Source organism: Vicia villosa, linkage group LG2 (genome assembly GCF_029867415.1).
Source record: "Vicia villosa cultivar HV-30 ecotype Madison, WI linkage group LG2, Vvil1.0, whole genome shotgun sequence".
Classification (NCBI taxonomy): Eukaryota; Viridiplantae; Streptophyta; class Magnoliopsida; order Fabales; family Fabaceae; genus Vicia; species Vicia villosa.
The window spans coordinates 23,636,695-23,650,361 of NC_081181.1; the positions used below are offsets into that span (position 1 = coordinate 23,636,695).

The 13,667-nt window shown below is 37.5% G+C and overlaps 1 long non-coding RNA gene across 1 annotated transcript; it reads left to right on the plus strand.

Moving 5' to 3' along the window:
* The first annotated feature begins 341 nt into the window (after positions 1-341).
* LOC131646015 (uncharacterized) lies at positions 342-2,301 on the plus strand. Its single transcript, XR_009297257.1, has 4 exons — positions 342-658; positions 1,077-1,150; positions 1,293-1,725; positions 1,824-2,301. It is a non-coding gene; the product is annotated as an uncharacterized LOC131646015 (long non-coding RNA).
* The last annotated feature ends 11,366 nt before the right edge of the window (positions 2,302-13,667 follow it).

The following is a 13,667-nucleotide window of genomic DNA, read 5'->3' on the forward strand; positions in this document are numbered from 1 at the left end:
TGTATTTTTTATTGAGGCAAAACTACCAATCAAATGTCAAAATTATAGTAGCCTAAAATCTAATATATAAATTAGTAGTTTTCATAGCATTTTTTATGAGGTTTTTGTGTCTTTTATTACCTAAAAGAATGTAAGAAAAACTAAGTAAAAGATCCTAAAATCTACCAATTTTAAATGTGAGTCAGGGGGTATTAATTGAATTAAGGGTGCTGTTCAGTAATGGCGCTGGCCCAGTCAGGAGGGGAACGACCCAAAGTGTTTTTTTTTGTTCAGATTTTTATTATTATTTCCATTTTTATATCAATTTCAGCTTTTGTTCCATTAAAAAAAGAATTAAATTAAAGAAAAAAGAAAAAGCAAAACGGTGCGTTTTGGAGTCTTGAGTCATGACCATGTGAGCTTCTCCTCCGCAGACTTCTGTTTAACCGCCTTGGATCACCGATTCCCAAACACGAACTCACTCTAAGAACATGCCCTGAGTCTAATTCCCTCATCAGATTGCACTGAAACTCCCTCATTTGGCCGAATCGAGGAACTCAATTATTAAACCCTAAGTTCTAGTTATCATGGATTCAAGCAAAATAGCGCCGATTCAAGAAAAATGTCACTCGTGAACATCAGAACAAGCTATAACGTGTACGATTCAGCAAAAAAACGTGTAAGGAACCTGATTTGGTTACAATTAGTTAGAGGGAGAGACTTTCTGTTAAGTTGGTTAGAGGCAGTTAGTTACAAATAAGTTTTTCTATTTATATTGGTTATGTTTGACAGCTGGGTTAGTTATATACTATTAGACTAGTTTGTTACTTAGCTGAAGGTAGTTAGTTTTGGACTGTTAGTTGGTTCAGTTGAGTTAGTTTAATTTAGAGAAACTAGAAAGTTAGTTGAAAGGTGTTAGTAGTGATCCATGGTGTATTGAACTAGAACCATATTGAACTGCCTTGGTGTATTGATCCTTGGTGTATTGAACTGCCTTGATGTGCTTTTGAATTTGAACGGAAATTTAACTGTGAGCATGATTTCATCCTGAGATATGAAGCACACTAGCTGACTGTGTTGCACTTGTTCACTTGTAGGTTGATTTGCAAACATGGTTTATACCAACTCTGGATCAGTAGCTTTGTTAATTACCTTTCGCTACTACACAAAGGTATGTTAAATGTTGCACTCCCATACGTCACGAACTGAACCCAGATGTTGTTTTTGTAATTGGCCCTGAGGGATGAAGCCTCTGTAAATACTGCTTGATTCTGAACTGTGCTGATGTTGTAATTTGCATATTCTCTTGACAGGTCTAAGCATGATTTACATGAAATCTTGAAGCTCAAGGTGGTACTTTGGTCTGAATGGCATTGAATGTTTTGTTGTTTCAACTCTCGCTTTGAAGTCAGCTTAATATGATTTGTCTGGCTCATGCTTTTCAGGATGAACTGTACTCGTATTTGGATTAACATTGTGAAATGGTTAACTGTTTTCGAATCTGCGTAGCGTAATTATTACAACTTGAATTCCCTCCGTATCCTTGGTTACATGAACTGTTTGGATATTATGTACATGTGTATGTTTGTATAGTCATGGATTTTGCAAGTTGTATGTGTAGTGTACAGGGCTGTTTTGGTATAGCTTGTATGTACAGGTCTGTTACCTCTGTCAGTGCTTGGTTAAATGCTAGAATCGGTTCCTGAAATTGCTAGAAACCAGGGGTATTAGCTTGACGTTTTGTTGGTGAGTTAAGAACTGTTATGGTTAGTTGATGGAGTTTGAAAGTAACTTGAATGTGGGTTCTATGAAAGTATGAACATGGATTTTCTATCTTGATGCAGGTGGTTTGCATATGGTTTGTGAATGAATGGAACATATGTATGTTGAATTGAATTTGGGCAGTGGTTAATTGTGACTTTCAGCTTTGGACAAATCATGATGCACGCCATGTATGTATGAATGGGTGATGCTCTGATTATTGCGGGTTTGGTACATGACAGCAAAACAACAAATTGTGAAAACATGACATGAGATCACTTTGGTATTCATGGATATTCTTGCAAGATAAAGTCAAATTATGAAAACACGAAGAAGCTTAAGATTCATGAAGCAAACTTGGGGGAATTTGAGGTGGGATAGGTCAGAGAGTAGTGTGTTGACTTGGGTCAACTGTTTGACCAGAAAGGCAACAGTTGACTAAAGTAAAATATAGGTCAAAAATGTAAATTCTTGTAATGATGTATTGTATTTGGATTTTGTGACGGAGATTGGACTTTTGTAATATCTTGTAATGGAATTCCAAATGTATTTTTTCTTTCACATTTTCAAATAACATTTGAATTACTGCTTTTCCCTCCAATTCTTCACTTTAAATTCCCATTGCATTTTCCAATTTGCACTTTGAATGAAAATGATGAGAGAATCTCAAAAAGTCTTAAGAGTGTGTTTGGATGAGGTAATTAGAAATTTTAAAGCAATTTAAAATTCAAAGCAATTCAAATGATTCAATTCAAATCCATTCATTTTTAAATGATTTTGTTTGCATGGAGTATTAAGATAATTCATTAGATTTTTGGTGTCATTTTTTACAAAATTTAAAATTTTTGGACCAAATTAAAAAATGAAAAAGTAGGGACTAATTTGTAACTTTTGAAAATTTGAAGGACCAAATTGTAAATTTTAAAAATTAATAAGGACCAATTTGCAATTTTTTGAAAATTTTTGGGGTCAACTTTATAATTTTGGAAAATATGAGGACCGATTTGTAAAATTTGAAAAAATAATAATAACAAATACATTCTATGGAACATGAGAGGAATTTCAAATTCTTTGGTTTTTGGTGTCATTTCAAAATGATTAAATTTAACTTAGATGAAATACTCTATAAATTTCCATCATTTTAACAATTCTTCATTTTTGTATCCAAACAATAGATTTTGGTCAAATCATTTTAAATTCTCTCAAAAATTTACTTTCCCTCATTAAAATACTTCATCCAAACACACTCTAAGAGTGATTTTTGGTAAAAAAAAGTCAACCTTTCTTGGTTGACTTTGACCAAATTAAAAGCCAAAGTTTAGACATGATCTTTTTCAATCTTGCAACAATACATCGATTACACCATGTATGTCCAAATTCTTACAAAAACTCAAAGGTAATGACTTGCCACCCAAGTTGGTGAAGATGGACCATGGCTTGACTTGTAATGAGTGGAATATTTTTCTTCCTTTTTTACTTTGATGTCCCAAGTCTTTTTTTTCAATCACAACTTGAATGGACCTGACAATGTCTTGTGTCTGAAGATCCACAATTAAATGACTGAACATACCATTGAATAGAACCCTGATCCTCTGAGGTCCATGAGTGCTCGACGCCAAGGGAAATAAACCCTAGGTCAAGAGGTCCGCGTAGATATGGACCAACTGATCAAATAACTCTCGAATGAACTGAGCCCATCATAATCTTCCCATCAAGTATCAAACATCCTTTTGAGGAAATAAATAACCTTTTGCCAAGACCTATGTGAAACTCCAGCTTGCTTCATGATCCTTGATCCCTTGCCAGTTTATTGTTTAATGGATGCATGAGTTATGTTAATGCCCTGATGGAAAGATGCAAATGAATGCAAAAGTCTAAGCCAATTAGATGTAAAATCAGGAGGGCAAATTTTGGGGTGCAACACCTGGTTACCTATCCAAGAGCCGAACAAAAAAAGACCTTTTCTTCTCGTTTTTCATCCTGCATTCAATCAAATCAAAAAATGAAACACCTCTGGAACCGGGACAATCATTAATCAATAATAAATCTCTCCACCAAATAGAGTTCGTCTTTGAGATCACTCTCGAGTCATTGACAAACATCTTTGCCACTGGATTTTCGTACCTATAAAACAACAAATTATTCCAAACAGCGTTATCCTCCGTAATGATTCTCCATTTCCACTTCATCAAAAGCGATACGTTCATACAATCAACATCTCTTGTACCTAACCCCCTACTCCTTCTTTTTGCAAATGTTACTCTAACTTACCTAATGAACACATCTTTTACCTTCCACCCCCTCCACAAAAATCTACTTTGAATGCTTCTAATTTCCTTTAACACCTTTTTCGGAGCTCTATAAAAAGACAAGGAATACAACAGAATCAAATTGAGCACCGAGTTGATAAGAACCACTATGCCTCCTGAAGAAAGAAACATGTCGCCCCACTTTGAAAGTCCACTTCTAACATTTCTTACCACCTCCTTCCACATTGCTTCCTTCCTAGGACTATCACCTACCACCACACCCAAGAATTTGAACGGTATGGAACCTATTCCACAAGCCAAGAAGGAAGAAGCATATGTTAGAACAAGATTTGTTCTTATCAATTATCTTAGTTTTGATGATAACAATAATATGAATTTTGCTTAAGATAATATGGTACTCTAATCCAATGCAATTTCCCTTTCAGGAAATATATAAAGAGTACGCATAATTCAGCGCTCAGAAGTTGTGTCTCAAATGGTTCAGCATGCAACATCAGAACATGGTCTGGCAAGACATCAGAAGATGGTCGAAGCAGAATCAGAACATGGGTCTATGGAAGCATCAGAAGAACATGAGATCAGAAGCACTGAAGATCAGAAGATGGTATCACGCAACAGAAGCACTTCAAGGTCAGAAGATCAGAAGATGCTATGCACCAAGCTGTTTGACTCTGATGATATTCAAACGTCGTATTCACAAACATCAGATCAGAAGGAAGTACAGGTGGCAGACTACGCTGACTGACAAAAGGAACGTTAAAGCTACTAAAGGCTACGTCAGTAGACACAGCGTGAACAAGGCTCGAGGTAGTTGACAAAAGCGTATAACATTAAATGCGATGCTGTACGGAACACGCAAAGCATTAAATGCATTCAACGGTCATCTTCTCAACGCCTATAAATATGAAGTTCTGATGAGAAGCAAGGTTAACGATTCTGCACCAAAACAACTTATATCAAACTTGCTGAAACGCTGTTCAAATCTAAACTCAGAATCTTCATCTTCATCAAAGCTCACTACATTGCTGTTGTAATATATTAGTGAGATTAAGCTTAAACGATTAAGAGAAATATCACAGTTGTGATTATCGCTTTTAAGAAGCATTTGTAATACTCTTAGAATTACATTAAGTTGTAAGGAACTAGAGTGATCGTGTGATCAGTATACTCTAGGAAGTCTTAGCAGTTGGCTGAGCAGTTTGTAACTAGAGTGATCAGGTTGATCAGTAGACTCTAGAGGAAGTCTTAGGAGTGAACTAAGCCTAGAGTGATCGTGTTGATCAGTAGACTCTAGAAAAGTCTTAGAGGGTATCTAAGCAGTTGTTCCTGGAGTGATCAAGTTGTGATCAGAAGACTCTGGAAGACTTAGTTGCGGACTAAGTGGAAAACCATTGTAATCCGTGCGATTAGTGGATTAAATCCTCAGTTGAGGTAAATCATCTCTGCGGGGGTGGACTGGAGTAGCTTCGTTAACAGCGAACCAGGATAAAAATAATTGTGCAATTTATTTTTATCGTCCAAGATTTAAAGTTACACTTATTCAATCCCCCCCTTTCTAAGTGTTTTTCTATCCTTCAATTGGTATCAGAGCCTGGTTCTAAGGTGCAAGCACTTAACCGTGTTTAGAAAAGATTCAGGAAGAGAAAAACGCTTCAAGTAAAAGATGGTTGATGAAAGTGAAAAGACTACACCCACACCTGCATCTACATCTGGCTCTGCTGAGCAATACAACGGTAACAATGGTTATACTAGACCGCCGGTATTTGATGGTGAAAACTTTGAATACTGGAAAGATAAACTGGAAAGTTACTTTCTGGGTCTAGATGGTGATCTATGGGATCTTCTAATGGATGGTTACAAACATCCAGTAAATGCCAGTGGCGTGAAGCTGTCAAGGCAAGAAATGAATGATGATCAAAAGAAGCTTTTCAGGAATCATCATAAATGCAGAACTGTTTTGCTGAATGCTATCTCTCATGCTGAGTATGAGAAGATATCTAACAGGGAAACGGCCTATGACATATATGAGTCCTTGAAAATGACTCATGAGGGAAATGCTCAAGTCAAGGAGACTAAAGCTCTAGCTTTAATCCAGAAGTATGAAGCCTTCAAGATGGAGGATGATGAAGACATTGAAAAGATGTTTTCAAGATTTCAAACTCTTACTGCTGGATTGAGAGTTCTTGACAAGGGATACACCAAGGCTGATCATGTGAAGAAGATCATCAGAAGCTTACCCAGAAGATGGGGTCCTATGGTGACTGCATTCAAGATTGCAAAGAATCTGAATGAAGTTTCTCTGGAAGAGCTGATCAGTGCCTTGAGAAGCCATGAGATTGAGCTGGATGCAAATGAGCCTCAAAAGAAAGGTCAGTCTATTGCATTAAAATCAAATATCAAGAAATGCACTAACGCTTTTCAGGCCAAAGAAGAAGATCCTGAAGAATCAGAATCTGAAGAAGAAGATGAACTGTCCCTGATCTCCAGAAGGCTAAATCAACTCTGGAAGAGCAAGCAAAGGAAGTTCAGAGGCTTCAGAAGTTCAAGGAAATTTGAACGTGGAGAATCTTCTGATGAAAGAAGATTTGACAAGAAGAAGGTCATGTGCTATGAATGCAATGAGCCTGGACACTACAAGAATGAATGTCCAAATCTTCAGAAGGAGAATCCCAAGAAGAAGTTTCATAAGAAGAAAGGTCTTATGGCAACCTGGGATGAGTCAGAAGATGATTCAGAAGATGAGCAGGCCAACTGTGCGCTGATGGCGACAGAAGATGACGGATCAGAATCTACATCAGAATCAGATTCTGAAGAGGTATTTTCTGAACTTACTAGAGATGAGTTAGTTTCCGGTCTAACTGAACTTCTGGAACTCAAGTCTCAGATTAGTCTCAAATACAAAAAGCTGAAAAAGCAATTTGAATTTGAAACAAAGAAGCTTGAGTTGGAGAATTCTGAATTAAAAGAAAAACTTTTAAAATTATCCAATAATGTTGGATCTCCTTCTGATTCAGAAAAATCCACTCCCAGTCTAAACCATATTCTGAAAGAATATGATTTAAGTTTCAGGAAGTTCTTATCTAGAAGTATTGGCAGAAGTCAGCTAGCTTCTATGATATATGCTGTGTCTGGAAACAAAAGAGTTGGCATTGGTTATGAGGGTGAAACCCCATACAAACTTGAACCTGTTGATGAAATGAAACTCACATACAAGCCATTGTATGATCAGTTCAAGTATGGCCACTCACATGATATTAGGCACACTTCACATGCTCAAAGTTTTCACATTACACACACTAAGAAGCATGTGACACAACCTAGGAAATATCATGAAACTCACATTAAGAATTATCATGCTGTTCCTCTTATTGCTTATAATGTCAAACCCAAGTTCAATCAGAACTTGAGAAAATCTAACAAGAAAGGACCCAAGAAGATGTGGGTACCAAAGAAAAAGATTATTTCTTTTGCAGATTCTCTTGATAACAAAGAAGACAACATTCAACATGACATGACACCTGGATTCAAGTTGGTCTTAACACTTGAAGGGAAGAAAGATTGTCTTTCAAGTTCTGGTTCTTAAATCTGTTGAAGAAACTATGTTTGTAGGAATTCAGAAAAGAAAGTTTATTAGTCTTGGAACCATCTGTTTTGTTTGTCTCTAAAGCATTGATGTTTCATTCTTGATTATTCTGAATGCTCTAAATGCTACAGAATATACAACATTGAAACATTGATTGTGGACAAATCAATAAACATCTGTTTTGATGATAAACTTGTTTCTGATGAAACAAAGAGCTTAAGAATTTCTGCAGATACAGTTTTGTCTTATCAGAAGCTGCAGAACAAAGAAGTAAACCTCCAGAAGCTGTGTATATCAGAAGTAATGGATCAGAAGATCATTCAGACTTATATCAGCACACTTCAGAAGGAGTATTTCCAGAAGAGAAACTTGATCAACTCAGAAGCAGTGATCAGAATCTGAAGGCGTAAAATCTCTCTGATATTTACAGCTGTCATCTATTATCTGATGATGAACACGTATTTGTACGGTTAGTACAAAGCGTGCAGTTGAAAAGACGCCGACCTAGGTAACTGTTTTAAATCATTTCATTTACCACGTTCTCTCTCCTCACGTCACTCATCATTTAATAAAATTGATTTCCTTTGATTCTGGAACTGTTCAATTTTTTTTTTAAATCCATCTCTATATATGCTTTTCAAATCATATCATACATCTTTTTCGCTCCTTTGTCTCTATCTCTCTCCTTGCATTCTCTCGTTTGAAAAGTTCTTAGCCGTTTTCTAAAAACCCTAATCGAAAACCCAGTTCGCTTCTCTTGCCCGTTTTCGTTCATTCTGTTCAATGGCTGCTTCTTCATCTCATTTTGCTGGTTCATCTACTCTTCTTCATATGCACGAAGAAACACACCAGGAACTCACCCCTGTTGTTGCATGCTCCATCCCCAAAGATGAATTGGAAGTTTTGTGTGAACTCATGGTCGACTTTGACAACCTTGAAGAAAATCAATTTCACCTTAAAGAAGACATCATCTTTCAAGGATGGACCTCGTTGTTTGCTGAGTTCGTTGGCCCTGTTTATTCTGATCTTGTCAAGGAGTTCTGGGTACATGCTGTGGTTGCACCAAAAGCTATACTCTCTTTTGTCCATGGAAAGTCTGTTGTTGTTACTGAAAACATCCTAAGAGTGATGTTTGATCTGAAAAATCCTGAAGGGGTTTTTGAGTCTGATCAAAGAGAAGATTGGGAAGATATTCTATCCACTCTCTATTCAAATGTCAAGAAAACTAAATATGTTAAGAATTTGAGAGATATCTACAGAATCTGGACAAAGATCCTTCTCGGGTGCTTCTACCATAGGAAATCAACTCATGCCTCGGATTTCATCAGTAATGATCAAAGGTATATTCTTTATTGCATTGCCACTCAGAAGAAGGTTGATGCGATTTACATTATCTTCAACCATATGTGGAAAGCAGTAAAGGATTCCAGGAATGCTTTCAGAAAGGAAAATGCTGGAACAACCATTCCTTTTGGTAGGATTATTACAAACCTTCTGGTACATTCCAAGATTGTTGAAAGTCTGGAGTCCGAAGGTATCATCAAAGATCTTACTGTCACCACTGGAGCCTGTCTGAATGCCTTCTCTTTAAAGAAGATGAAAATAATTGACACTTTTCTCAAAGTTCCTGAACCTCTAGCTGGAACAAGAACCATAAGAGAACCAGTTCTGGCTGACTTTGAAACCTTCTTCAATAGTGAGGTACCTGAAGTCAGAACTGATTATCTGAAATCTCTTGAAGAGAATAAGAGTTTTAAAGATCAAGACAAAGGTGCTCCTTTCAAAGTAAATCGCAAGAGGGAAGAAAGGACTAAAAGAAAGCATGATTATCCTTCTGCTGTTTCTAAACCAGAGGTTTCTAAGAAGGTGATTGCCAACGTTGTTAAGGCCGTATCTGATGACTTTGAGAAAGAGAAAAAGAAGAAGAAGTCAAACAAAAATGATGAGATGGTTAAGGCTGTTGAAAAGAAGATAACCAAGAAGAGGAAGATGATTATTCAAAGCTCTGATGAAGACAATATCCCTCAAGAAGCTGAAAACCAACAAGAAGTTCAGGCTTATGTCAGAAGGAAAGAAATCTCTAGAGGCAAAGCAAAGATTATTGAAGAGCCAAAGAGTAAAAAGCTGAAGAAAACGGAGGATGTGACCAAAGCGCTTCTGAAAGGTTCCAAAGGTATATGCATTTCTGAACCTATTTCTGTTCCTGTTGTTCGTTCAGAAGTTACACCAATAGAGGTTGTACCTACCCCTGAACCAGAAAAAGCCTCATCAGAATCACCCGTTGTTGTCCATATTCTTACACCACCATCTTCCCCTATAACCATTCCTTCTTCACATGCAAACAAATCCAATTCTCTTCCTCCCTCACCATTTCCTTTCACAAATACTCCACCATCTCCTCAATCCATTCCGTCTCCTTCACCCTCCACCAATCTTGTTCTGAACATACCACCCATTCAAACTCTCTTTCCACCACAAACAAATATCTCCATCTCCCAACCACCTCCACATGCCAACTATAATCCTGTCCCTTCCACCTCCCAAAATAACCTTAGTGGCTCTATTCTTCCAACTTCTGCATTACCTGAGCAGTTGCTCCGTGATTGCAACTACACTCCCAGGTCTCGACCTGACACTGAAGTGGTAGTGTTAGATTCTGATACTGAAGCAGAATCCTCTTATACGTTGAATAGAGATCCTCAACCGTACTTCTTTCCCAACCCTATCTTTTCAAGGTACTCTATTGGTGAATTTTTTGAAAAAGCAAAGAGGAATCTCAGAAGCATATTTGATACTCTCAGAATTGCTGAAAGTTCTGGATTGAATGATGTTGCTATGCGGAACTTCTGGAGGATCTTTCGCAGAAAATCAGATGCTCTGTTTTTAGAACTTCAGGAAGTTTGTGTAGCTGCTGCCCCACGGCCTCGTGGAATTCTGAGGAATTATGAAGACTTCTGGTTTGCTCGCCTCAAAGGAAGATATCTTTTGGAAGAGAAGCCCTTTGTGGATGAATTGGAAGTATTGAGACTGGCTGCTGCAATGGAAGCAAACCCATGCAGGGACATGGTTCTCTGGATTCCTGAGTATCCTGTTCTGCTAGGAGACTTCAAGACCTTATTTGACTTTTTGAGGGAAAACCCGTCTGTGAAAGACCCAAGCTTGGTCATTCCAGAAGTTGTTGACCCACCAGAAGTTGAAGGTCCTTCTGCTTCCAGGAATCTTGCTGCCATTCTTCAGGCACTAAAGAATGGAGACTCTGAAATTCCTGCTGCAGAGTATGGAGATGCTTCTATGCAAGAAGCAGATGCTGAAGATCATGTTGCTGAATCAGACCCTGTTGAGGATATCCCAGCAAATGATACTTCTATGGAAGCTGCAGATCAAGTTGCCATTCCTGTGGTTGAAAGCGGTGAAGCTTCTTCTGATGAACCTTCTCGTCTTGCAAGGACTCTAGAAGCAATTCAGAGGAGACAGGATGAGCAAAGCTCACTCAATGACAAGTATGATGCTTTCATTGAAAGGCAAGAAGGACACAACAACGATGTTAAAGAGATGCTGGCCAAGATCTTGTCAAGACTAGGGCCATCTTAGATTGAGTCTGTGTTGTTTCTTTCTTTTCTTTGCATCTGTTCTGTTTCTGTGCATCTGATCCTTTCATCCTGTACTTTTGTACCCATTGGTTGAACCTTAATGAAATCATCTTCTTCCTCCATGTGTTCTGTTTTATTCATCTGAATCCTTTCTATTTTTTTGATGATATGACAAAAAGGGGGAGAAATACTGTGAGATAAATGATTTGATTTAATCAGTTGCATTCACTAACAAGAACTGCAAGTTCTATATGGTTTAAGTGTTTTGCAGGTACAGAGAAGTGAAGTGAATCTTCAGAAGCAAACACTAGAAGCAAAACCATAAGAAGCGTTATTCTGTAAAAGGAATAAGCTCTTGGAAACTGAAGCAAGCTGAGTGCTGTCAAGCTTCAGAGATCAGAAGCAAGAAAGAAGAATGAATCAGAAGCACTGATAATAGAATTTGAATATCATTGTCTATCCTGTTCTGACATAATTCTATTTGCTCTGATACATATAATGTTATGGCTCTGATACATTATTTGCTCTGATACATTATATCAGCCTATATGGCTCTGATACATATAATGTGTTCAAACATACATTTTATGTTCTAACTCGCTCATGCTGACTTTTGTCGTTTAGTTTTTGTTCTGTAACATTTCAGGATGTAGAGATGCTCTGATGATGCTCTGGTACATTCAACAATGTTCTGATACAAATCTAGCATGAAGTGATGTTGGTAGACATTCAAAGTTCTGAAGCTATCCGAGGGAAGCAGAAATCAGAAGATGTGAATGTTCTAAAAGATCCAGAAATTCAAGTTCTGAAGCTGTCCTGAATAGAAGCAGAAGTCAGAAGCTGTGAATGTTCTGAAGATCAAAGAAATTCAAGTTCTGAAGCTGTCCACGATGGAAGCAGGAATCAGAAGCTGTGAGTGTTCTAAGGATCTAAAGAAATTCAAGTTCTGAAGCTGTCCAATGGAAGCAGAAGTCAGAAGCTATGAATTCTCTGAAGACAAAAGCTTATATGACCGTCTCTACCGAAATAATCAGGGAAGTCTTTTATTAAAGTTCTTCGAGTATTTATTTCAGGGGGAGATTATTTATCTCAGGGGGAGATTGTTAATCTCAGGGGGAGACATATTCATATGCTTATGCTATAGCTGTGTAATTTGTCTTTTGCCGTCTACTCTTTCTGATCGCAAATTCATATCATTTATATATGTTTTTGTCATCATCAAAAAGGGGGAGATTGTTAGAACAAGATTTGTTCTTATCAATTATCTTAGTTTTGATGATAACAATAATATGAATTTTGCTTAAGATAATATGGTACTCTAATCCAATGCAATTTCCCTTTCAGGAAATATATAAAGAGTACGCATAATTCAGCGCTCAGAAGTTGTGTCTCAAATGGTTCAGCATGCAACATCAGAACATGGTCTGGCAAGACATCAGAAGATGGTCGAAGCAGAATCAGAACATGGGTCTATGGAAGCATCAGAAGAACATGAGATCAGAAGCACTGAAGATCAGAAGATGGTATCACGCAACAGAAGCACTTCAAGGTCAGAAGATCAGAAGATGCTATGCACCAAGCTGTTTGACTCTGATGATATTCAAACGTCGTATTCACAAACATCAGATCAGAAGGAAGTACAGGTGGCAGACTACGCTGACTGACAAAAGGAACGTTAAAGCTACTAAAGGCTACGTCAGTAGACACAGCGTGAACAAGGCTCGAGGTAGTTGACAAAAGCGTATAACATTAAATGCGATGCTGTACGGAACACGCAAAGCATTAAATGCATTCAACGGTCATCTTCTCAACGCCTATAAATATGAAGTTCTGATGAGAAGCAAGGTTAACGATTCTGCACCAAAACAACTTATATCAAACTTGCTGAAACGCTGTTCAAATCTAAACTCAGAATCTTCATCTTCATCAAAGCTCACTACATTGCTGTTGTAATATATTAGTGAGATTAAGCTTAAACGATTAAGAGAAATATCACAGTTGTGATTATCGCTTTTAAGAAGCATTTGTAATACTCTTAGAATTACATTAAGTTGTAAGGAACTAGAGTGATCGTGTGATCAGTATACTCTAGGAAGTCTTAGCAGTTGGCTGAGCAGTTTGTAACTAGAGTGATCAGGTTGATCAGTAGACTCTAGAGGAAGTCTTAGGAGTGAACTAAGCCTAGAGTGATCGTGTTGATCAGTAGACTCTAGAAAAGTCTTAGAGGGTATCTAAGCAGTTGTTCCTGGAGTGATCAAGTTGTGATCAGAAGACTCTGGAAGACTTAGTTGCGGACTAAGTGGAAAACCATTGTAATCCGTGCGATTAGTGGATTAAATCCTCAGTTGAGGTAAATCATCTCTGCGGGGGTGGACTGGAGTAGCTTCGTTAACAGCGAACCAGGATAAAAATAATTGTGCAATTTATTTTTATCGTCCAAGATTTAAAGTTACACTTATTCAATCCCCCCCTTTCTAAGTGTTT